Source organism: Paroedura picta, chromosome 15, assembly GCF_049243985.1.
Source record: "Paroedura picta isolate Pp20150507F chromosome 15, Ppicta_v3.0, whole genome shotgun sequence".
In the NCBI taxonomy this organism is placed as follows: domain Eukaryota; kingdom Metazoa; phylum Chordata; class Lepidosauria; order Squamata; family Gekkonidae; genus Paroedura; species Paroedura picta.
In genome coordinates this window covers 5,809,073-5,833,410 of record NC_135383.1, presented here as the reverse complement: position 1 = coordinate 5,833,410, position 24,338 = coordinate 5,809,073, and the positions used below count along the sequence as shown (strand labels likewise).

The following is a 24,338-nucleotide window of genomic DNA, read 5'->3' as shown; positions in this document are numbered from 1 at the left end:
GCAGGCCTTGATGCAGTTTTGGAAGGAGAAGGCCAACCTTTCGGGTTTCACGTGTCCATCTCGCTCGCAAGACTCAACTTACTGACCCAATTTACAAGTAGGTAACCCCAGTTTTGGCTTGGCCTTTAGCGTACTGATAAACCTGGATTTGAGGACAACGTGTTCTGAAAGCATAGCAGAATGTCGTTTTTTAGGCAATCATAAAGTCGGGGATGCAATAAAATCCGTCAGGTTGCTTGTACAGCCCCAGCCCCACCCCTTCCAGTAGCTGGGGGGGGGGCGGAACTGCAAGGTCACCATGCGCAAGCCACTGGTGAGCAGTTTGACAGGCATGCAGATTCATCGTCGTAAGCCAGTGGGAAACAGCATGCTCTTAAAAGAGGCTAAATATTTAAATAAGCAAATGAGGAGAGCCAGAATGTAAACAAAGATGCAAACTCTTGCAAAAAAAAAAAAGGGGGCATTTCTATTTTTATCCCAAAGATGTCATGGCACATTCAGTGAATGATCAGCAGGAAAAAATTAAAAGATTGAAGTTTTCTGTCTGCAAATGCTTACGTTATACTGGGTTCACAGCATTTTTCTCTAATTTTATTACATTTATTTAGCTTTATTACATTTTTATGCAATATACTGTCTCGTTGCACTGTTTTACAGTCCTGCAGTTCCTGCTTCCCCGTGCTCTTATGTTCTCTAATTTTGTTCCTTATATATATACTATTCTTACTATATGGCTTTCAGCTGAAATCTGCCTTGAGTTTCCTTGGGAAAGGCAGAGTACACATGAAGCAAATAAATATACACCTAGAATTATTTTGTCAAAAATATAATCTGCTCAAACAGAAATCCTATCCAAAATTATGACATCAAAAAAAGTTATGGTTTTCTTGAGTGCGCATAAAAGCTCTAAGCCATTGGTTCTCAACCTTCCTAATGCCGCAAACCTTTAATGCAGTTGCTCCTGTTGTGGTGACCCCCAACCGTAAAATTGTAGTCCATGGGCATCTGGAGGACCACAGGTTGACTACCTCTGAGTTAAAGGACATCTGAATAAGCATTTAAAAATTTAAAACAGATAAGAGAAGTCTAAACATTACACTACGTTAAATGATTGGGGGAGGGGGAATTCAACCCAGTATCAATATCAAACTAACTGATCCTGTGACGGATTTTCCCTCCCATTCACTTTAGGAAACATTTAATGTTATTTTCACATAAACCATGCATGAATAGCATGGCGATGCCATGAAACAAATGAATGAATCAGAAGCATTGAACAGGCTCACAAGGACAATGTATGAAAACAAAAAACCAAAAAAAAAACAGAACTGGGCATATTTGCCATTCCAAGAATTTAATTCACTTCATGTCACGCCCACAGATGTGCTCTTCACTCAGCAGTGCCCTGCTTTCTCAGTCTAAAAGCAGACATCGTTTTGTGTCTGTCAGGAGGCTCGTGATACAAGCCAGGGAAAAGCGGCATATAAGAACCAACTCTTCTTCTTCTTCTACAAGGTGCCCACTAATAAGGCAGGGTTTCCTTTAGGAAGACTGGGGGTATGCACTTTTTTCTTTTACAAAGCTGGTGGACACTGAGCATGCTCATTGCCCTCCCAGAGGTTACAGAACAAGGGCAGCCGTGCGCCAGTTAAAAGAGAGAATGAAAAGGGGAGATGGAAAATGCCCCCCTTGAACTCTTAGCTATACTTTTCCAGAGAGGAGATCCAGCCATATATGCTTCAACCCCCTGTCCATGACTGCAAGTTGAGGAACCTAGATGATAGGGACTAGATCTGGAACATGCCTACAAAGCATATGCTTTACTTTACGACTGAGACACGACCCTGCCCCTCTCTCTGGAACTCAGCTGTCTCATATAATAATTTTGCGGGGGGCTGCCAATTGTTTATTTCATGTTATCACACCAGGGAAGGGGAGGGTTCCCAGTTGTTGTCCCAACGTCAATCTCTATAGACCGCTAGCTTGTATCAGTCAATACACATAAAGCTGCTTTATACTAGGGCCTAGTCTGCACACATGGGATAATGCACTTTCAATGTGCTCTGGCAGCTGGATTTTCCTGTGCAGAACAGGATAATTTACTTCTAAAGTGCATTGAAAGTGCATTATCTATTGTGTGCAGACTAGGCCTAAGTCGGACTACTGGGCTGTCAAAATTGGGATCGTCTGCTGATACTGCCGAGCGGCTCTCTTGGGTCTTTGACAGAGGTCTTTCACATCCCGGATCTTTTAAGGGGAGATGTCAGGGATTGAACCTGCGGCCTTCTGCATGTGAAAACCAAGCAGATGCTCTGCCACAACCCCCCCCCCCCCCCGATCTCAGTTGTCTCGCCCTGTCACTCTGAGGGTTCCCCAATTGTTTATCTCATGCTATCCTACCAGTGAGGGGAGGATTCCCAATTGTTTCTCCCCCTTGTGAATCCTTCCAGGTTCCCTCCCCTGCAATATCTGTTTTTGTATAAATTGTCCAGCCTAGCTGACGAGCTCGTTGGCACCCAAGTTACTCCTTACATCAAGCAGAACTAGGGCTAAATGCAAGTTTTGCACGTGTCTTTTTGGTCCAACTTTGGGACGCTGGCCACAGACCAATCCGAGTGCTCATCTCTCAGAATCAGCAAACATCAGCACAAAATACCTCTACTCGAATAGCTGTCCCCCTCTTTTCTTTCTTTCTTTCTGCCTTTCTTTTTTTCTTCATCCGACGAAACATATTTTCCCATGGAAGCAAAAGGCTGGCCTTTGTGGAAACGCCGCAGCTCGCCCAAGTTACAGTAAAGGTTAATCGCAAACAAGAGACAAGGAAGAGAGAGACAAAGACCATCATACACTTCCCGTTTCAATGGATGTTTTCATAAATGTATGAATAATTTAAATTATCATTGCCGGAGTTATTTATCCGAGTGCTTTGGCTGGGGGAAAGGCCTCCTCGTTTTTATTTTAGTTATTTTTTATGCTCTCTCCCCCCCCTGCCCCTTTGATTCTCCCCCCCCTTTTTTTTGTCTCATCTCTTTTATGTGCTGCATTGGCTGTTTTGGGGCATCTGAATTGGGTTCCCCCCCCCCACAAGAACAATGGGATGTATGAAGGCTGAGGGGGCAGCTGAAGAATACCGCCCTTGTTGTACTTTCAGCAAGCTGACGTTGATTAATGAGGGTGCGGACATGGGCAGAATGTGAGAGGAGGAAGGGGACATTAGGAAGACCTGGGGGCACCAGGCGGAGGAGAGCGAGGAGATGATCGCGGCCTGCCAGAACCAGGCCAGTTTTCTCAGCAATGACAGAAAATAAGGTGAGGGGCAACATCTCGTCTTACAAGGCTGTCGCAGGCCCAGACGTGGCATTTTACAGCAGGGGCAGCCAACATCTCTGTTCATGAGGGGCAAATTGCTCTCCCCTAGGGAGACATTCAGACGTTTCATTGATTGCGATTCCATATCGACTAGATCTAGGGAGGAGCAAACTTTCCCCATGTTGTCCCTTTCTTTTGTATTTTCTAATATCATTTGGTTATCTCCCCCACCCCCCTCCCGCACACCCGCCATTACTTTTGCAAGGTTCATCTGTACTGTTGTATGTTTCCTATACATGCGTTAAACTTTTAGTCTGCATCATTGATCGTTTTGGTATGTTTATAATGTTGATTTATTGACGCACAGGCATTTTTATGGAGCGAGACTGGATGTTGAGGAAACAGCAAATGATAGGAAAACGAAGAAATCGAAAAAAGGGATGGCAGTGAAGTAAATTGAAAAGGGAGGGGGGCCCAAACACGAGGGACGAGAACTCTGAAATCCTCCCTAAATATCTTTTCTGCATAAAAGCAGTACGGACACAATGAAAACGCCCATATTTAGAAGGTTAAATTGTTCCAAGGCCCCAGTATGGCCAACAGGTTATCAATGATCTGATTTACTGGATAAATTACAGGAACATAAGAAAGACCCTGCTAGATCAGGCCACCTAGTCCAAACGCCAGTAGCCAATCAGGTGCCTTAAAAAGGCCCATAAGTAGAAGCACAAAGACCCTTCCCTGCTGTAAACCCCCCTCCAAACTGTGTTCAGAGAAATGTTGCCTCTGACTTTGGAGACACCCTTTTTGATATTATAATCAATGACTGACCCAACCTCCTTGACTTTGTCTGATCTCTGTCCTCTCCACCTTTAAAGCCAATGAACTATTTATACCAAATACAACAACAAAAGCTTCTGATTCTAACCGTTCTGGGTGAACACACGAAACTACCTTACACTAAATCAGACCCTTGGGCTAGCAATATTCCTCGCTCCCAGATAATGATAGACCCATGCTGAACGGAGAGGGAGGGGACAGGGTTATATATTTATTATATCTGCCATCTTGATATTGTGTATTGTGTTTTCATTTTCATGGGTTTTATGGGATTTATTGTACTTAACGGATTGTGTAAACCGCCGCGAGACATTTGAGAGTGGCGGTATATAAATATAAATAAATAAATGTCATTACTGTTTATTCACACTAGCAGTTGCTTTCTTGGGTCTCAAGCAGTCTTTCACATCACCTACTGCTTGGTCCTTTCAACTGGGCTGATCCTGCGTTGAGCAGGGGGTTAGACAAGATGGCCTGTGTGGCCCCGTCCAACTCTATGATTCTGTGATTCTGTGATTCTGTGATTCTGTGATTCTATGATTCTATGAACTGGGGATGCTGGGGATTGAACCGTGGATCTTCTGCAAGCCTAGCAGACTTCTGAGCCATGGCCCCTCCCCATGGAGCATCACATTACTGGGGACTTCTCCATTCACTGCATCATTACAGGGGGTGGGATGCAGACAGAACTATTGAGATGCAGGCAGAACTATGCATTGAAGCAAATGTCACAACCCCTGCGCCCATAGAGTTCAGAGTATGCAATAGAGCTCTACAGACTTTCTCTGGGAGTTCTCAAGGACTAGGATAGAAGAGACCTCAAAGAAAAGAATGAGAAATTGCAACATCAGCCCCAAATGACTGGCTGGAAGTATAGACTGACCAGGCCTAGCCTGGTATAGACGCAGGAGCTTATGGCCTTGCAGAGTCAATTTTCAGGCCTGCTTTACTTCACTCCCATAAATGGAACACATGAACTTGCTTCTACTGAATCAGACCTCTGGTTTGTCAATGTCAGTACTATATGCTCTAACAAGGTCTCAGATCAAGGCCTTCCACATCATCTGCTTCCTGATCCTTTTAACTGAACATGCATGCAAAGCAGTTGTTCTACCACTGGGTCAAAGACCGACCCCCAAATTCAACCCTAACCTGAAAGCTCTGACACAAATTGAACATATGAACATATGAAACTGCCTTCTACTGAATCAGACTCTTGGTCCATCAAGGTCCATCAGTGGCTCCCCAAGGTCTCAGATGAAGCTTTCACATCACCTACCACCTCGATTCTACGTGAAGATGCCAAGGATTGAACCTGGGACCTTCAGAGCCACAGTCCCTCCCCAAGTTCTGGCAAAGAGCCTCCAGGTTTCTTGAGCAGGAGAACACGCATCAGGTATGAATTTGGATACAGCCGCTAAATGGTCACAGGTTGCATTTGTGACTAGGTTTGGAGATGTTTAGTCTGAAGAACTCGCTCGGCTCAGAGTAGGGGGGATGGTCTTAAGCGGTTGGACAGCTAGTCTATTCAGTTTACTTTTATTTACTCTGACCAGAAGAAACCTACCCACAGGGAAAGGTCTTTCCCAAGATCCTTTATGAATGGAGATGCCAGGCATTGAGCGCGGGCCCTCTTGCATGCAGAGCATGTGTTCTTCCACCGTACCACCGCCGTTTCGGAATCCCTACAGGGCCTGCCAGAGGCCTGTCCTTTCTTGTAGCGTCCAAGCCTCCAAACTTAATAGCTCCTCTCTTTTGACCAAATCCTGTTCTAACCCAGCCGCTTTGAACATCCAACGGCCGGGCTTCCAGTTATCATCATGCAACGGCACCCCAGGGAGGACCTGAGCCCCAGAACCATTGACAGAAGAAATGGCAGAGCTTAACTACAGCATGGCTGGCGTAGAAAGGAGGAAGGAGTGGGGGAGGGGGGGGGGCGGGAGGAGGAGGAAAGATTAGAACAAAGATTCCGTCCAATTTGCTCTTTTGGGCATTGTGGAACCTGGCTTGTTTCCCAGTATATCACTCTGTCATTGAATAAGGTCAACTGCAGAGCTGCTTCAGTCTTCCTGATGGGTTTTGAGGAGAAAGTGAATGAGACGCAAATTAGCCAACGTCGTCACAAGCTTCACCCCCCCCTCCCCTCCCCTCCTTCACTGTCACTCCAGACCTGACAGTCCAAAAAAGGGAAATGAGGATTAATAAAAACCCAACGGACTTTCCTCCCTCCTTTATCTGAGCTAAAAAAAGGGGAAACTATTGTATGCCGTCCCCTCTGCTCCCCCCCCCTCTCTTTCCTCCCGACAATGTTCCATGCATTTTGTCCACTGCAGGGAAGCTTTTAAAGACGAAAGGGTTGGTGGATGAGTACGTTCCGTGTGCCACACATCGACGCCCTGAGCTCCCTGTGCCGGCACGGCTCCACCACGGACAGAATGGAAGACAGAAGCCATCTGATCTGCATAATTATTATCTGTGCTCTATAATTCAGCTCCCTGCATCCAGTGACCACAGGGCACTTCCTTTCTACCCACCTGTCAAGAACCAGAATCACCGCCAGAGAGGATGACTCCTGCATATCCCATGGTGTCAAATGGCTCAGGCTCCTGGTCTTCCTATTTTCTTGCTTATATATAAAGTTTTCCACTCGAAATTTCGTAATTTCCAAGTAAAACCGGAAGAACACGAAGGCTTCCACAATGAGGTGTGGCCAGTGGATCATGGTTTCATCTAATATCATATGAGGATTTATGACGACAGCGGGTTAATTCGATAAAATTGTAAGATCCTCAAAATTTATCTCTTTTGCGTAGAGGTAACCAATTCCCTAGGAAATCAAATGCACAGGACACGTTCCTCAGTAGGGAAAATTTCAGATATCAAATTTCTCATCTCTCTTGTTTTTCATCCCAAAATGGCCTATTTAATTTTGTTTCCACCTTGAGCAAATCAAACCAGTGGTTCTTTATTGTCACACTGTTTTTCCCCCCTCTTGCGCTGACTTTTCTCTGTAAAGCGCACGGATTTTGCAGCATTATTTTTACATCAACAAATCAGCGTTACACACAGTCTACATGTGTGCATAAATTGTGCATTAAATCTATACAAGATGTATAAACCATGGCAACAGACCAATGAAATCAGCGGCAGAGAGGGGAGAAGCAAAACTACTGATAAAAATAGAAATGTATGTAAAAATAAATGAAATGGGGAACATATGCTCATCCTTATTCAAAAGTTCAGATGCCTCGGCAGGAAAGGGAATCTCTTTACTATTTCTGTCTACTGTCTTGGAGAACCATCAAAATCTGGGTTAACAATGGTCGTAAACTTGGATGAGGCCTATCTTAGAGACACCCTTCTTCTTTACTTCTTTATTATTTAGTTTTATAAGCCTCCCCTCTTGAGCCCGTCATCTCGGGGAGGCATACAACGTTATAAATAAAAACAGCAAAAACACATAAATATGTTAAAATCCCTAAAAAGCTACCATTAAATCCCTGCAGATTGGCTCCCCATAAGTGGAGGCATAGGAGGAGATCTCAACCAGTCCAGGAGGCCCATATTCTTCCAAGGAGTTCAATGTATGGTTCTTATTACCCACACAACACCTTTGTGAGGTAGGCTAGGTTGAGAAAGCATGAGTGAACCAAGGGTACCCAGCTAATCCCATTGCAGTGTAAAGGTTCAAACACAGGACTCTCAGATCCCAGGGGACAGATAAGCGGAAAGCCCACTAGCGCTCTTATACATCCTGCTTGTATTTGCTGACAGGGGCTCATGGGAATTGTAGTCCATGGACATCTGGAGGACCGCAGGTTGACTACCCCTGCTCCAGGGCATGTTTGGCCGCTGTGTGAGATACGATGCTGGGCTAGATGGACTGATTCAACGGGCTGTTTTTCACACTGCAAGTTTCTCAACCAGACTGGCGATTCTTAACAGGGGACAGATGCCCTGACAAGGGATAATCTTCACATCTGGGATTGGCAATAAGGATGTTCAGGGGCAATTGGGGGGCCGGAGAGATTCGGAATTTTAAACAGACTTTCTTTCCCAATTGCAGTGTTTGCGTGTATCCCCTGTACAGGGGCATATGAATGTGCCTTTAAAAGTTTATTTTCTATAGTGTGTGTATTTTTGATCCACCAGTTTTTTTGGTTTGTTTCCTAGAAGGCCTTCTAGGCCAGGGGTAGTCAAACTGCAGCCCTCCAGATGTCCATGGACTACAATTCCCAGGAGCCCCTGCCAGCATTCGCTGGCAGGGGCTCCTGGGAATTGTAGTCCATGGACATCTGGAGGGCCGCAGTGTGACTACCCCTGTTCTAGGCCATGTAAACATTAAATTCTGTTTGTATGCAAATCATTGGTTGTTGGTGGGGAAGAGCATCCATTTTAATAGCAATGTTTCCGATATTACAATCAGATTCTGTGGCTGGAAAGAAACAGGGATGAAGTTTTGTTCCAAGGAGACGGGACATACGTTAGCGTCAAGATGTTCCGGATCCAACTTTGGTAGCATCTCTGCTGAGAAGGGAAATAATTATGCTGAGACTGGAAGGAAAGCCCTCCACATTGGTGCCACCTGCCTGCAAAAACAATCACCGGCCAGTTATTCTGTTTCTCTATTCCATCATTTTTCTGCCTCCAGAGAGTCCCTGAAATATCCACAGTCTAAAACCATCACGCAACATCTATAATTCATGAAAAACAACATCGATAAAGCACCAAAATCGTCAATAAGAACCAGCAACCAAAGAGAATCCATATCCAAATAACAGTTCAAAGAAAACCGGTTCGCGATCAGGGAATACCGTTCGGAAAAGCCCTGCTTTCACTTCATGGGCTCAAACCGAAGCAGGCCGCCTTCAACCAGCTCTCTGATGTAGCAGCTGAAGTGTCAGAACTCAGAGAGACCTGAGTTCAAATCTCAGCTCTGCCACGAAACTCACTTGGTGATCGTGGGCCGGTCTCTCTGTGGATGTGGTTGAGGTTAGGGTGAAACGGGGATTATGGTGCCATTGGGAGACAAAAGCAGGATATCAATAAAATGGATAAATAGGCATAATTGGAGGCCCCATAACTGAGGTCTGATTATTTTGTATTCTGTAATCCATTTTAAGCAGTAGTGGTTTAAGGATTCGGGTAACATCAGAGCCAGTTTAAGGATTTGTGGGGCTCTAGTGGCAGGAGCAGCCAGACAGGAGGGTGGACAGATTCTCCACAATGGAAAGGGGTGTCACTCTGAGTGTCCTTAAAGAGGAAGAAAGGGAGGAGGAGAGAGACTAGAGCCCTGATCCATGGGGGGAAGGCACAACATGAGTGTCCTAGAAGCATGGGGCCTGTAGCATGTGCTACGTGGATAAACTGGCCCTGATTTTGAGTCTCAGGGAGAAGCATGGGCTACGAGCCTGGATGGGTAGGTCCCCCAGACATAGGACTGCTAAGGCCTTGATATCTCGAACTACAGAATCCAGAGATCAGCTGCCCTGTAGAGAACGGCTGTTTTGGAGGGTGGGCACTTTGGCACAGGTGCTGCTGACTCTGCCCTCCCAAACCTCCAGCAATTTCCCAACCTATAAGCTGACATAAACATGATCTCTATGAAAGGGATGGGGGATTCTATGAATTACATACTGGTCTGGTTACTGACGGATTCATTGGAGATAGTCCTCCATTCTGCACACAATAGATAATGCACTTTAGAAGGAGATTTTCCTGTTCTGCACAGGAACACCCAGCTGCCGAAGCACATTGAAAGTGCTTTACCCAGTTGATCCCCACTGTGCACATTTATTTATCCACAAGGCAAACGTCTGCCTAGAATCAGTTTTGGAGGGAGTCAGGCTTATATGTTGAACTAGAATGTCTTTCTGCTTAAGGAATGAAAGGGTTCTTCCCTGCAACACACACATTTTACAATTCCTTGCAGCGTAATTAAACACACACACATTTTCCTGTGTAATTCCAGGGGCAATCTTGAAGAGATCTTTCGCTCTGGAGCAAAAGTAAACCATTTGCTTTGGTTGGAATGCCTGCTTTAGCCGACCTGTATATTTCCCCTCGTAAACTTTGGAGTGCTTTTTGAGTACTGGAAGGCATCCTGAAGCCCCTACCTGCTCGCCACTTCAAACTGCTGGCATTTTAATCTCATCAAAGGGTCTGCTTTTCCTCCCCCCTACCTGCTCCTGCTGTTTTGACATTCCCCGTCTCTCTCGGTCCTGTCACAATCCGCGAGGTTGAAATGAACGCAGAAGTTACATGTACAGACTTTGTATCCGGCAAGACGGTTTTGAGTGATTTCTCAAACAATGTCATGGAACAACTCCCTGAGTTTCTGAGCCTCGTTTAAAATGAGCGGCCCTGACATAAGCCTTTGAAATGCATCAAGGTTTGAGTGCATTAAAAAAAAAAACCCTCCACCTTTTGACTTTATGTTCCAGGAGAGATTTTCGCTGGGGAGGAGAGCAGTGAGGCCCGAGTTCTGCTACTGGGCAAAACGATTAGTGTGCAAGCCCCAAAGAAATGCAAAGAGGTTCTCAAGGGCCGAATTAGATCCAGCCCTGGGAGACCTCTGCGTGTTGTTTAAGGATGAAATAACAGCCAAGTGGGGTCTTTTGGATCTCAGCCACGGTATGGAGAGAGTGGTGGTTGAATTCTCTCCCTGCATGGAGGAGAAGAAGAAGAAGAAGAAGAAGAAGAAGAAGAAGAAGAAGAAGAAGAAGAAGAAGAAGAAGAAGAAGAAGAAGAAGAAGATGGAGGAGGAGGAGAAGAAGACGAAGAAGAAGAAGAAGAAGAAGAAGAAGAAGAAGAAGAAGAAGAAGAAGAAGAAGAAGAAGAAGAAGAAGAAGAAGAAGAAGAAGAAGAAGAAGAAGAAGAAGAAGAAGAAGAAAGATGCCTGGCAAAAGAGGACCAGGCCATTTCTAGGGTTCCTATAATGTTTGCCATTTCTAGGGCTGTCATAATGTTTGAAGGAGTTTAAGATCTCCCACATCCAGTGGGCCTTGACCAGATGGAGAAAATTTTTTATTTTTGGGTGCTGCCATGTGTCTCTGGAAGCCCTCTCTATTAAAACCCTGGAGTTTCTGGAGATTCCTAGAGAGTCATGACATTACTGCTAGATTTTCCATCCCCCATGGCCCTGCCTTTGATCTCCTGACTACCTATGCCCTATCCCATTAGAGAAAAACGTAGCATATGGTACAGAATTTTCAGATACAAGGAGCAAAATAAATGCAAACCTCTTGTGTCAAAGGGTGGACCGTATCCAGATCAAGAGCTCCATGGAATTTCTTTCAGTACAGGGTCTCTGAAGCCTGTAGCAACTGGAGCTTCCTTTGGGAATGGGAATCACAGAATCATAGAATCGTGGAGCTGGAAGGGTCCTCCAGGGTCATCTAGTCCAACCCCCTGCACAATGCAGGTAACTCGCTAACCGCCTAATCACAGTGACCTCCCCCCAAAAACCCAGAATCCCTGGCCAGTCTGGCCTGGAGGAAATTCGTTTCCTGATCCCAGAGTGGCAATTGGCATTTCCCTGGGCAGGCAAGAAATGGCCACAAGAGCCAGGCACCAATGCGATCCCTTCCGGCCCAACCACCCACAATCTGCCTCAGTGTAGAGAATCAGCATTTCAGCTGGTTCTCCAGCCTCTGCTTAAAAACTTCCAAAGAAGGAGAACCCGCCACCTCCTGAGAAAGCCTGTTCCACTGAGGAACTGCTCTGTCAGGAACTTCTTCCGGATGTTTAGCCAAAAATTATTTTGAATTAATTTCAGCCCGCTGGTTCCGGTCCAACCCTCTGGGGCAACAGAAAACAACTCTGCTCCATCCTCCATGCAACAGCCTTTCAAGTACCTGAAGATGTTTATTGTATCACCTCTTAGTCGTCTTCTCTCCAGGCTAAACAGGAGGAACAACATGCTGTCTCGTTCACTTAGTTACAACCAAAGAGCAGGTTCTTAACATTTATATCAGGTCTAGCTGACCTGGAAGCTTCACAGTTCCTGCCAATCACGAGAACAGATGTTGCCACTTCTTCTGAGCCTGCAGAGAAATCTGAGGTTGGGACTTACATCAGCTCATGCTGTTCCCACTTCAGACGCCACAGAATGCGCATGTAAGCAAAGCTAACCCCAGAGCGATAGGTTCGGGGCCAAATAATTTCGTATGGGGCAGGGGTGGGGAATCGCACGGTTTCGTTTCACTGCCGGTGTAATTCTGCCTTCTAAATTCCGTTGTGCAAGTTCATGACACGGGGAGATTGCTGTCAAGGCTTCTCCCCAAATCCATGTGGGATAATGCTCTTTCAGCGCTATTGGCTGTAGGTAAGTACATTCTTTAAACCAGCCACTGGCTCCAGATTCAAACAAAGTAAGCTTTCCTGCCTATTTTCTCCAAGAAAGGAAGCTCAGCATCCCTTTATGCATTGTGAATGGCCCACCTAATTTAGACTGAATTATACCCTAACCTTCATTTCCCCTTTACTTCTGTGCTCCATTCAGGGGTTTCTGACTTCAGTTAATTCACTAACAATCCCGGCTGGTCCTTCCCAGCCCCTGGTTCTTTGGCGCATTGTCCGCAAGAGCTGCGTGCCTCTATCTGTGCTCCAATTCCACTCTCCAATTAACCTACTGCTGAGACGGCTTTACTCCTCTCCTCTGCCCATTCCTGCACACCACTTCTCCTTCTCTTTAAAAAAAATCCTTTTTTAACTCCACGAGGTCCCACCCAATTCTCTCTCTTCCCGCTCACCCAAGGAACTGACACACAAGCACACACACACACACACCAAGATGAGCAAAATCCGAGGACCGAACTAGCAGGTGACTGCAGGGTTTGTTGGTGCAGGTGCAACAGCATCCTCAAATATCTCAGTAAACGGGGTATTTCTCCCCGTCCCGAAGCAGAAGTGGGAAGCGAGTGGACAAAACTGATTATAAGTGGAAAATGCAGAGGACGTAAAGTGGGCTCTGCTGGGTCACACCAAATCTCCACCACGTCTAGAAATGCTTCTGATATCCCCATCTGCCAAATTTATCCCCGTTTAAGCCAAGCTTCGGTCTGGAATTTGGAGAGGTTTCCCTTCGAGGAGAAGACAGAGTTAGCAAACTCCAAACCTAGCAGGAGGACAAATTGGCTTTTACTATTTGCCTGCCCATGGAAGGTAAGCCCTCTCCCCTTCCTCACCTCCAATCACCCACCTTTGAGATACTGAAGAGTGGGAGAAAGATGCCCCCAAAAATGTGCTTAATTGTAATGCTCTAGGAAATTCCCCATATCTCTGTGGTTTTAATACTGAGATTGCGGGGAATTCCTAGAGCGTCACCCAGAAGTGACATCATATCCTCCCCAAACACAGGCACAGCCCTCAAAATCTCCCTGAATTTGCTCAGTCAGTGCTGGTCACCCTAGAGTTGTCCCATCCAGCCCTATACAGCTTCACTCTCCTGGGAGCCTGAGCTGAAAGTGGCACATGGTACTGAAGCCATTCTGAAGCTTCACAATGTTTGGTTCCAAGCGAGATTGCTCTCCCATTTTCCTTGAGGCCCTCACCCAGGAAAAGAAGGGCTCGCCTGAGGGTTGCCAAATCGTCTTCTGCTTGTCCTCCCAGGTCTTGCAGAGCTAGCTTCTTGTTGTTCCCAGAGGCTGCTAACGGTGCTGCTCCAGTCCAGGTAAAGCCTTGCTTGGTCCCCCCACAACCTTAGCTGAACAGCAAGCACAGAACCAAGCCGTATTCACAACCCATTCCAAGAATCAAAATGGGAATACTGGAGAAAAGTCCAATCTAAGACCTGATATCTGAAGGCCAAGGGCAAGATTCAACTTCCTAATTTCCACCCCCAATAGACACCATTCCAATTTCAGCTAGCCCTGTTGTGGAATTGTGCTTCATGCATACTTCTTCTGGCCCATAGTCCAAAGGCACAGCCAGGAGCAGTTGGTTGGGGGAAGGGGGATATACCCTGGGGATGAAGCTGAATCAGTATAGTATTTATCGAAGTACTATCAAAGTGCAGCTTGGAACATGATCAAATAGGAGTCAAAATCTGCACGGCATGATGTATTCACACAAATGAAGTTCACGGAGTTCCAGGGGAGGGGGTCGCCCAAAGGACGAAGAGCAAAACAATATCCGTTGCGGTGAATCTACAGAACAAAACTGGTGCAAAAGTGATCTTACTTTAACCTATATCGCATCAGCCAAGATTAAATCTGCACCTGAAAAATAAAACAGCCCAGTGATCCCAAAATCACCGCTCCAAAAAAGGACGACGGCGAAACAAATAATGGTGCAGAAATGCGATGGGGGGGTGGGTCCAGCATGCTCCGCTTCCACCGTCCCCTCCCCCGCACTTTGTGCAAATTGGCTCAGAATCAAATGAACATAATCATGGTGTAGTTTTCCGAAAGTGGTTTTTCAAAATCAGGCGGTAAGAAAGTCAATATGGTGCACGGTACCCATTTGTTTTGATTTATCTCGCTAACTTCAATTGACAGTTAATTCATCAGAGGAGGAAAACGCCAGTCTAGAGAAAACACAAATCATGAAGGATCAAAGAGCAGGGTGGAAAATGTAACACTGATAATACAGGTAATAAACTAAATGGCACATTATCCCCCTGAACTCCATCTGCAGACTTGCCGGTTATAAATTAAGAGCATATCCATTTTTATAAACCGACGCAACGTGAAACAGGCCCATGCGAAATGAAAATCTGCAAGGTTTTTGCACGCATTGAAAGTCACCTACTCGGCCCAACGGGAATGAAAGAGAGTAAAAAAGGGACTCTGATTACAGTTCTAACATACATTGTGCTGCTTTATATAAAGTATATTAATAACTTGTTGGCGTGTCAATACACGGGCAACGGGAAGGCCTGGGAAACATACTTCTTTAAAGAGCTATATCTTTCTGTCTAAAATAATACAAATCGTAAATGACTGAGAGCACAAAAGGATATATTTCTCCACCTAATGAGTCATTAAACTGGAATCCATAGCTAGTGAATACAGTGATGGCCATGAGCAAGGATGGTTTTAAAATGGGATTCAGTGGATTAATGGAGAAGGGGGTCTATCATTGGCTAAAGGGAACCTGCAAATCCAGAAGCAGTGAACTTATAAATACTGTGATGACTAGCAGAAGCAAGATGAAGGGATTTCATTGGCCTGTGCGCTCTGTTGGTTGGCTTTCCCAGGCAATTGGTTGGCCATTTTGTGACACAGGATGCTGGATTAGATGGACCACTGGTCTGATCCAGCAGGGTACCTGTTATGTGCTTTCAGGGACATACCGGGGGCATTAAACCTCAGAGCCGTAGAGTACAGCGAGAGAGCACAGGTGCGTCAACATACATGGGTGTTCAAAGAAAAAAAAAGCCTCCAACCATCTCTGAAGAATCCCAGGCGAGCGGATAAAATAGTCCCTTAATTATCTGAGCAGCTTTTTAAAACAATGAGGGGTTTTTTTTCATCTAAGCACATATAGTCTGTCTTAAAGTAGACCTTCCCTTCTCTCTCACACACACACAGAGGAGAGGATGCCTCTTCGCGGAAGGTGCTTGTGACGGCACATGCAAGAGCACCTAAAAGAAAGAGAGAATTCTGCTTGTCTGCCAGGGTTTCATTCACATACTAATTTTTAATAGCTGGGTATCTGCCCCCTTCTTGGATAACAGAAGTAAATTGCAAGGTTGTTACAGTGAATGGGGACTGGCAAATATTAAACAATGCGCACAAGAAGTGTTGAGTGCAAACAAAACAAATCCCTCACCCCACCCCATATTCTAAGGTGGTTGTGGTCAGGGTTCATCCGGGTAAGCTGCATAGACCTTTTTTAGCACAGCACCCACCTATGCATTTTCTGCAGTGGAGAAATCTTTCCAGGAAACCATATACTGAAGGCGTTCCCTGTGCATTTGGGAATCCAGCACCTCTGTCAACTTGAAATGGGGACCCTCATCTACCATGATGGTTGCTGGATTGCTAGCAGGGGATGCCATTCATTCAGAGGGGCCGCTTTCTTTAAAAGGCTGCGACAGTACAGCAATTTATTGTGGTTGTTTAGATTGGTCATACCTTGCTGTGGCCCCCTTTCATTTGCTGTGGCCCTTCTTGGAAGAGGCGTCCCTCCTTGGCTCACACCCAGAAAAGAATGCCTCTTTTCATGTGCTGTGGGCCGCGGCACATCCATGCGCCATTTGCAAATACATGCAAATCGAACACAGTGCGTTCATCAACCAAGTTGCGTTCGATACTCCAACTAAGATTTCTTGGCTGGACGGACTGAAATTTTGGTGCTTTGATTGTGAGAGAGATCATTGCACGTAAGAGCAACAGGACACAGGAAAAAGAAATTGATGCACAATCTATAGTCCAGTCTGATGCTGGCCGTTCAAGGGGGCAGTAGTCGAACCCCCAAGATTCTGCCCCAAGGAACTTACCATGTACCTAGCAACTCAGGACCCCTTGACATTGTTCTGTTAAAATCCTGTATGCTCATTAAAATCTAAGCACAGCTGCAATGAACTGAAAAGCTAAGCTCCTCTCCAACCGTTTCCCAGGAAACTGGACCCCAGCCAAAGATAACCTGTCCCGTTTAGTGTGAGTATCTTGTATTTTGCTCTAACAACAATTTCTTTCTCCTCCTTCCCATAGGATCCAGATTCAGCCTCCGGGTGATCTAAGCCCTGGTCAAAAGAAAAGGATCTTTCCATGAAAATAGGGGGGCGGGGACAGGGGACCTTCTCAGTGCATCCTCTGGTTTATTAAGAACTGGGATAGAAGGCACACACTTTTCAGATGCAACCCACCACAATGGTGGCTTCAGTTGCAATGACTGCATGGAACCTCCATGTTCCAAGTCAATATAATGCTCCATGGGGGGGGGGGGGATACCAAAACAGGACAGGCTTAGGTAACTGTACTTGTTTTGATGGCTGCTTGTTTGCATGTCTCTCCACGTCTGGCTGGCCACTGCATAAGACTAGTTTTTCTGGAAGACGTGCTTGTTGGTTCTATAGCCCTATTAGGGTGTCCACTGGGAAAAGTCTACGTTCCAGTCATCAAGTGCCATGGTCACATCGGGTTTGCTGAAGTGTGAGCAAAAAGGAACCCATTCACCACATGAGCACACTGAATCAGGCCATTGGTCTGTCAAGGTTTACTCGGTATCTACTCAGGCTAGCAGCGGTTTTCCAGTGTCTCAGGTAAAAATGTCCTTCATGTCATCTCCTGTCAGGTCCTTTTCATCGGAGACCGCCATTTTGAGACCAGCAGTAGCAAAATTGATTTCAATTCATTTTTTTTGGGGGGGGGCATCATGACCAATGTTCAGAGTACTTCAGAGAACACTGGCAGTCTTCAAGCAAAGGTTGGAGACACACATTTCTTGGATGCTTTAGGATGCTTAGGGCTGATGCTGCGTTGAGCAAGGGGTTGGACTAGATGGCCTCTATGGCCCCTTCCAACTCTATGACTCTGTGATTCTATGATTCTATGCATTGAGCAGGGGGTTGGACTAGATGGCCTGTATGGCCCCCTCCAACTCTATGATTCTATGATTCTAAGATACTCATATCCTCTTATTGGATGTTTTTATTGCTGTTTGCCAATTTGGGCATTCCTCCAGGACTAAAAAGGTGGGCTCTAAATCCACCAAACCATCTGCATAGGACCTACCTCTACCCTCATACTCAAGAAGTAGGAGACCTTTTTGGTCACCACAAGTGCCTTGGTGCTTCATGATGGGTGATCCTGTGGAGAGTTTCTTCTTTGTCACAGGCCTGTCCTAGGCAGCCCAAGTTTAAGACAGTTCACAACTTACGGTCATTTACAGCTTACATCTCAGTAAATCCAGAAGGTGTCTGATAGAAAGGGGGGAAGATGAAGGGGGGGGGAATGAGACGCCAAGCATCTTAATCCCCCTGTTCATTCATGCTCTCTGTAATGTTCTTTCAGGCCTCTGCTGAGAATCAAGGCTTGAAATGAAGGCTGATAAATTAGTCTGGAGGGAAACAAGGCAGATTCAGCTTGTAAAAGGTCATTCCAACTTTGTTCTGGGTGAGGGTTTATCTTTACAGCAGCTGCGACAGACAATGGCCCGGACCTAAATGGCAGAAATCTTAAGCTCTGCTTGCGAAATTACTGTGCCGATAAGGCAGAATGGACTTTAGTAAGATCTAAATGGGAAAAAGGGGCGGTGGGTGTGAGACGGAAGATGTAGGTATTTTTCTAATATGATGGAACAGGGAAGACACAATACGATGTGCAATTAAACCGCAGATTTCTTTACCCGGGCATTATCTGAAAGGAGGAAGAAGCACACTGCCAGCTAATCAGATAAAAGCAAGAAAGAAAGGCAGAAAGAAAGCTAGCCTCTTCTCTTTACAGATCCAGAAGCCTTTCCCGCAAATCCACAGACAAGCTTAAGGAGGGCTATAGGAGCCAGAAGCAATATACCACTGTGCCCCCTTCCCCTCCCTGAGCATTCACAAAAACGGTTGTCATTTGTCACAATGCACTTTTATTTTGTAGAGCTGGAGTTTATTTTCAAAGAGGGCTCTGTTTTGTTTTGTTTTTGTTTTTTTTAGGGTTCCCCGGTCTGCATTGGGAAATTCCTGGAGATTTCGGGGGGTGGAGTCGATGAAGGGCAGGACCTTAGCAGGGTATAATATCTTTGCGTCCCTGTTCCAAAGTGGCCATTTTCTCCAGAGCTGTGGATCTTTGTCACCTGGAGGTCAGCTGTAGTCCAGGAGACCTCCAGCCACCCCCTGGTGGTTGGCGACTGTACAGTTTTTACGAAAGCACAGTTCCAATTGGGACTTCTGGGCTGTTCGGAAAAGGGAGTCCTCCCTGCTGGCACAAACGGGATGTCTCTTGGGTTTTTCGGAAGCACCTCCTGCACTGATGAAGCAGACAAAAGCCAGAATCTCAGGAAGTCCGGCCATGAGATTCCACTATAGTTTGTTTGGCTCTAGGTTATTGATGAAACTGCTTTGGGGAAGAATATTTTAAAGCTATTTATTTATTCTCTGCATTTAAATCCTGCCCTTTCCCCCAGCGGGGACTCCAAGCGGTTCACTTTTCACCACCCAAAAGAGTCTCAAAGCGGCCTCCCCTTCCTCTCCCCACAACAGACGCCCTGCGAAGTAGGTGAGGCTGACAGAGCCCTGAAAGAACTGCTCGGTGAGAACAGCTCTAACACGACTGTGACTAGCCCAAGATCACCCAGCTGCATGTGGAGGAGCAGGGAATCAAACCTGGCTCTCCAGATTAGAAGCCAGCACTCTTAACCACTACACCAAACTGGCTCTCAGTCCCAACTTTAATCCTAGCCCCAAACCCAGGCCTGCTCCAGTCAAGGTAACAGTGTCCCAGGAGGTACCCCACCGTTGAGACTCACGTGGGCCTTACTAATAGCCTGCCTACCACAGTAGAATAGGTACCTTATACTCCAGCAACATTTGTCTCAGATTGCCTCCTCCTGTTTATTTATTTTTTTAATCTACTAATGTTCATTCCTACCTGATGGGTCAAGGAGAGGAAAAAGTGAGAGCCTATAAAAAGCTCATGGAAAGCTGACGTTCCAGGGAAAGAAAAGAGAGTCCTGTATCTTGCAAGGGTTCACAGACAAAGTGGGGAAGACAGGCTATTTTTCAAACGCTGTGGTCACAAACAAGCTATTCTCCCCCCCCCCCGCCCCCCCCACCCGCTCAGTCTCAGAAAAAAAAATGTTTTTTTTAAAAAATAAGATAATAAAATGCTGGTTCAGAGACTGGTATTCATGGCTACCTCTCCAAGACGAAAAGAAAACATTTATTTCCTATTTCTGCTTGTGAATCAGAGCGTTCTATTTTAAGGAAAATGCCCTCTGCAGGATTACTGATGAGTTATTACCCCTTAAGGAAATAAATAGAGAAATATCACAGAGGTATTCTTAGTCATTCTTGCGCTGGGCGTGCACGCATGCGTCTCTCCTCATCTCTCTCTTTTACCCCCAATTCCTTATATACCCATGTTTGCATGCCATTCCGAACACAGGGATGGACTTCTTGGCTTTCTGGAGCTAAAAATGACCTCCTTGCCCGGTCCCCTGATGTCATGACGCTGGTAAAGCACCAGAGAACAAGACAAGCAGGAAATACTTGTGCTTTCAGCAAGTCGGACGGTGCTTTATATCCTTAACGAGAGAGTCCAAACCTTGCCGAGTCCAGCTTTCGGAATGAGGGAGGGAGGCAAGCCTTCACCCATTAAAAAAAGGATTTGATGTATATAAAAATAAATAACGTGAGAAGGCCTGCTCCTGAAATAGATTCTGCATTCTCCATGCAGACATCTTTGCCAGTGTGATTTCTGAGCGGCTTAGAGTTGCCAACTCCAGGAACAGAAATTGGTGGAGCATTGAGAAGGAAAGTGGTTAGCTTATGCATATGTTCCTTCTGAACAGGTAGATGCCAATGAACTGTTTCCTTGGGATCATGTGTGCACTGCACACTGTCGTTTCGAGGTGGTGAGAGGAGCTATGAGTGGAATGCCACAGGGTCTTTTGGTTGAGATGCCAGGCAGAAGGAAACCTTCCTTTGATCTACCCTGGGGGGAGGGTTGCCACCCTCATAAATATGCAATTACCGATTTTGGATTTTCACCAAAAGGCCAGATCTTTTTTTTTTTTTTTAAAGCTCTAGCACTTGTACAAAGAAATAAAAAACGGTAGATGAAGAGTAGATGTCATAGCCTGCTTTTGGCTCCCCGAAGGCATCTCAAAGTGGTTTGCAAATGCCTTCCCTTCCTGTCCCCACAGCGGACACCCTGTGAGGTAGATTGGGCTGAGAGAGCTCATAGAGAACTGTGACTCGCCCAAGGTCGCCCAGCTGGCTTCATAGAGTGGAGAGGGGAATCAGACCCAGTTCTCCAGATTAGCCCCTGCTGCTTTTAACCACAATACCACACTTGCTCTCAAGTATTCTGGTACTGATCCTGAATACTGTTAATCCTGTTAGCCCACAGAAGCCAATGAACCTTTTAAAAAAACCCACAATCCTAGGTAGAATGTTATCCCCATCTCATATGGGGACATTATTGCATTCTAAGCCCCTCCAGGTTTCCACTGTTACTCTCTCTGCACCATCACGTCCCAGCCCACCTTTCATTAACAAAATAAACAACTCTATGATTTATGTCATTATTTACTCAAGGAATGATCCGAGGTCACTGTTCCTATTTGTGCATGGGGGATTTCCCCCACCCCCTTTTTAGGTTTTGTTTTCAAAGGTCCCGAGGGTAATAAAGGGGAAACACAGTGTGATTAATTTTGGGGTGCCGTGACTTGGATGCCTTGTGTCTGAAAGCAAGGGAGCCAAAAGACTCCGGAAAGCAGAATGTGTTGAAATGCAATCCCAACCCACTGGACGATGGTGCGACTGCATTAAGAGAAGTTCCCCTCACAGACTTATTTTGGGCTACACCTTCATTACATGGGAAGGATGGAACACCAAAGGAAAAGCAATGGCTTTAACCCAATTCCAGGGCGAAATTAAATAACGTTCCCATGTAACATCCCACCAATGTCCTTTAATTTACAGAAAAGTTGCTTCAGAACAGAAAGCAAAGGAATTACACACAGAAGGTCCCAGGTTCAATCACTGGAGTTTCTACCTAAACAGCCCTTTTCATCTTTTTTACCACTGAGAACCCCCTGAAACATTCCTCAGGCTTCAAGAAACCCCAGAAGTGCTTCAATCATGCCCAATATGGTTGGGAAGCAAAGCTGTGGACATGTCCCTCTCCTTCCCACCTCCCCAAGGCCCATCACTGGCCATTTGGGGAGAAGTAGGTGGGTTGACAGAACCATATAGGGTCATCACACCCAATAAATGTTTACCAAATTTTAAAAATATATAAAGACTAATTAGCTCCCACCCATTTGGGAAACCTTTCCGGGGCTGTCACGGAACCCCTGGATTTCACAAAATCGTGGTTGAGAAAGCTTGATCTAAAAGAATATCAGGTGGTTGTGGCCAGATAGTGCTTTCCCTAAGAACTTGTGAGGTGATGGTGTAGCCAACAGTGACCCAGGGATGTCATTATATAGCCAAATCCAACTGGCTGGACCAAACATTCTTGCTAGCTGGTGATACCGTCCTGTCCTGTTTCATCCTTTTTCTTACGCAGTATGGGGTGCCCAACTGGTTGCAATTCCCTATGTGATTAGTTCAGGAAAGAGGAAGAAAAGGTGGAAGCCACAGACAGGAGTATTATATTAAAAGTGAATATTTGCAGGAATTAACTCCCCCCCCTCAAGAGCACATGCTACCTGTATTGGGACTCTTCTAGTCTCCACTTGACTCTCTGAACTGATGAGTGCTCTAAGCAACTCTAGCAATGATTGTTGGAAGTTTCTTATATAAGACTTAGCAACTGGAGAAGGGATTTAGAACAAAGCAAGAAGAAACAGGTGACGTTTATCTGAAGTCACAAGAAAGGGGAATTCGGGGGGGGGGGAACCAGAATCTTTTGAAGATTTCAATTGGGAGACAAATATTTGTTGATTTCTGAAGTTTTTGTCAGGTGAGGTAACAAATGAGCTTTGAAGAAATGCAAGGGGCATAATGGAGAGAAAAGGTTCCCTCCCGAACACGGTAAAATAATTAATAGTATCGCTAAGTCAACAGCAGAGATGGAAGATAATAGAAAGGGCCCAGAGCAAGCCTGGCATTTCGCAAATAAAGGAGATACGCGACATTACTTGAAATGTGAAAGCAAATAAAGTCTTCTATCGGAAGAATGCGAGAAGGACAAAGTTTGCCCCAAGGTTGGATGGAAATATAATACTGTGGCTAACTTCCGTGGAACTTCCAGGGTTTGTGAACTATCACACTGGAAGTCACACTGGAAACCTGGTTTGTGCTGTTGAGAATACGTGTTCCAAGCAGAAGGTTGCCAGCCATGGGTTGGGAAATCTTGGGAGAGTGGTGGGCAGGGCCTAGGGAGGGGCCTCCAGAGAGTGTCATGCCTTGAAGTCCATTTCTCAGCCATTTTCTTCTGGAGTTCAGCAGTAATTCCATGTGTGTTGCAACTTGCATCTTGCCTCCATTCAAGCACTTTAAGAAGAGCTTCTCAAGGGGTGAGACACCACCTTTGAAATCCCAGAAGAACAAGAGCTATCGTAACTACCCTATATAGTAACTATAGTAACTAACAGATTTGGGCTGATCCTGCGTTGAGCAGGGGGTTGGACTAGATGGCCTGTATGGCCCCTTCCAACTCTATGATTCTATGATTCTATGGCCTGTATGGCCCCTTCCAACTCTATGATTCTATGATTCTATGGCCTGTGTAGCCCCTTCCAACTCTATGATTCTATGATTCTATACCCAAATGAACTGTACATGCCTTTAAAAGATACTACCTTTCAGTCAACCTCCCTCTACACCAGGGGTAGTCCAACTGCGGCCCTCCAGATGTCCACGGACTACAATTCCCATGAGCCCCTGCCAGCAAATGCTGGCAGGGGCTCATAGGAATTGTAGTCCGTGGACATCTGGAGGGCCACAGTTGGACTACCCCTGCTCTACACACACACAAAACTGATGTGTATCATTCCTTGAGGAACGTTTTCCTTCGTTCCACAAGGTGTTTCCACGGAACTCATAAATGGACATTTAACGTGTGTGAATTCAAGTCCGCCTCGTCTCCACCCCCTCCTTGGAATGGCCCACTCTTTCCAAGACTCAATGAGGAGGAGGGACGGAGAGAGCTTTCCGCACACAACTTCGGAAAGCGCTACTAATCAAACATTCCGAAAGTTATGAGATTCAGGAGAGAACCTTCTAATGGCAGGAAAAGCTTCTGAGGCATCTTTGTTAAACGCAGTGGAAAGGCCTAGTTGAGAGATTTGGCCAAGGTTCCTTTTTCCGTACGTCTTTTGAAACAGAAAAAAAAAAAAGGATAAAGAAAGATGTTTGGATTGGTTTTTATCTGACTAATTCCTGCATTCGATCCAGCGGAGGCTCGGGGCCGATGTGAAACACTGGACAGTAACCCTATTGCTATTACTAGCAACAGTTCTAGCAGTAGCATAATGCCACTTTAACAGTGAGTAATGCTTCCAGTAACACCAGTCGTAATTGTGGTAGAATTGCAATTATATGAATGCCAACTGCAGAAGGTCTTAGCAGACTGAGTGAA

General features: G+C 45.6%; 1 protein-coding gene across 6 annotated transcripts in view; it reads right to left on the bottom strand.

Annotated features, from left to right (window-relative positions):
• PRDM16 (PR/SET domain 16) overlaps positions 1–24,338 on the bottom strand; it is a 338,369-nt gene that overhangs the window by 154,987 nt on the left and 159,044 nt on the right. The gene's annotated exons all lie outside the window — the stretch shown is intronic.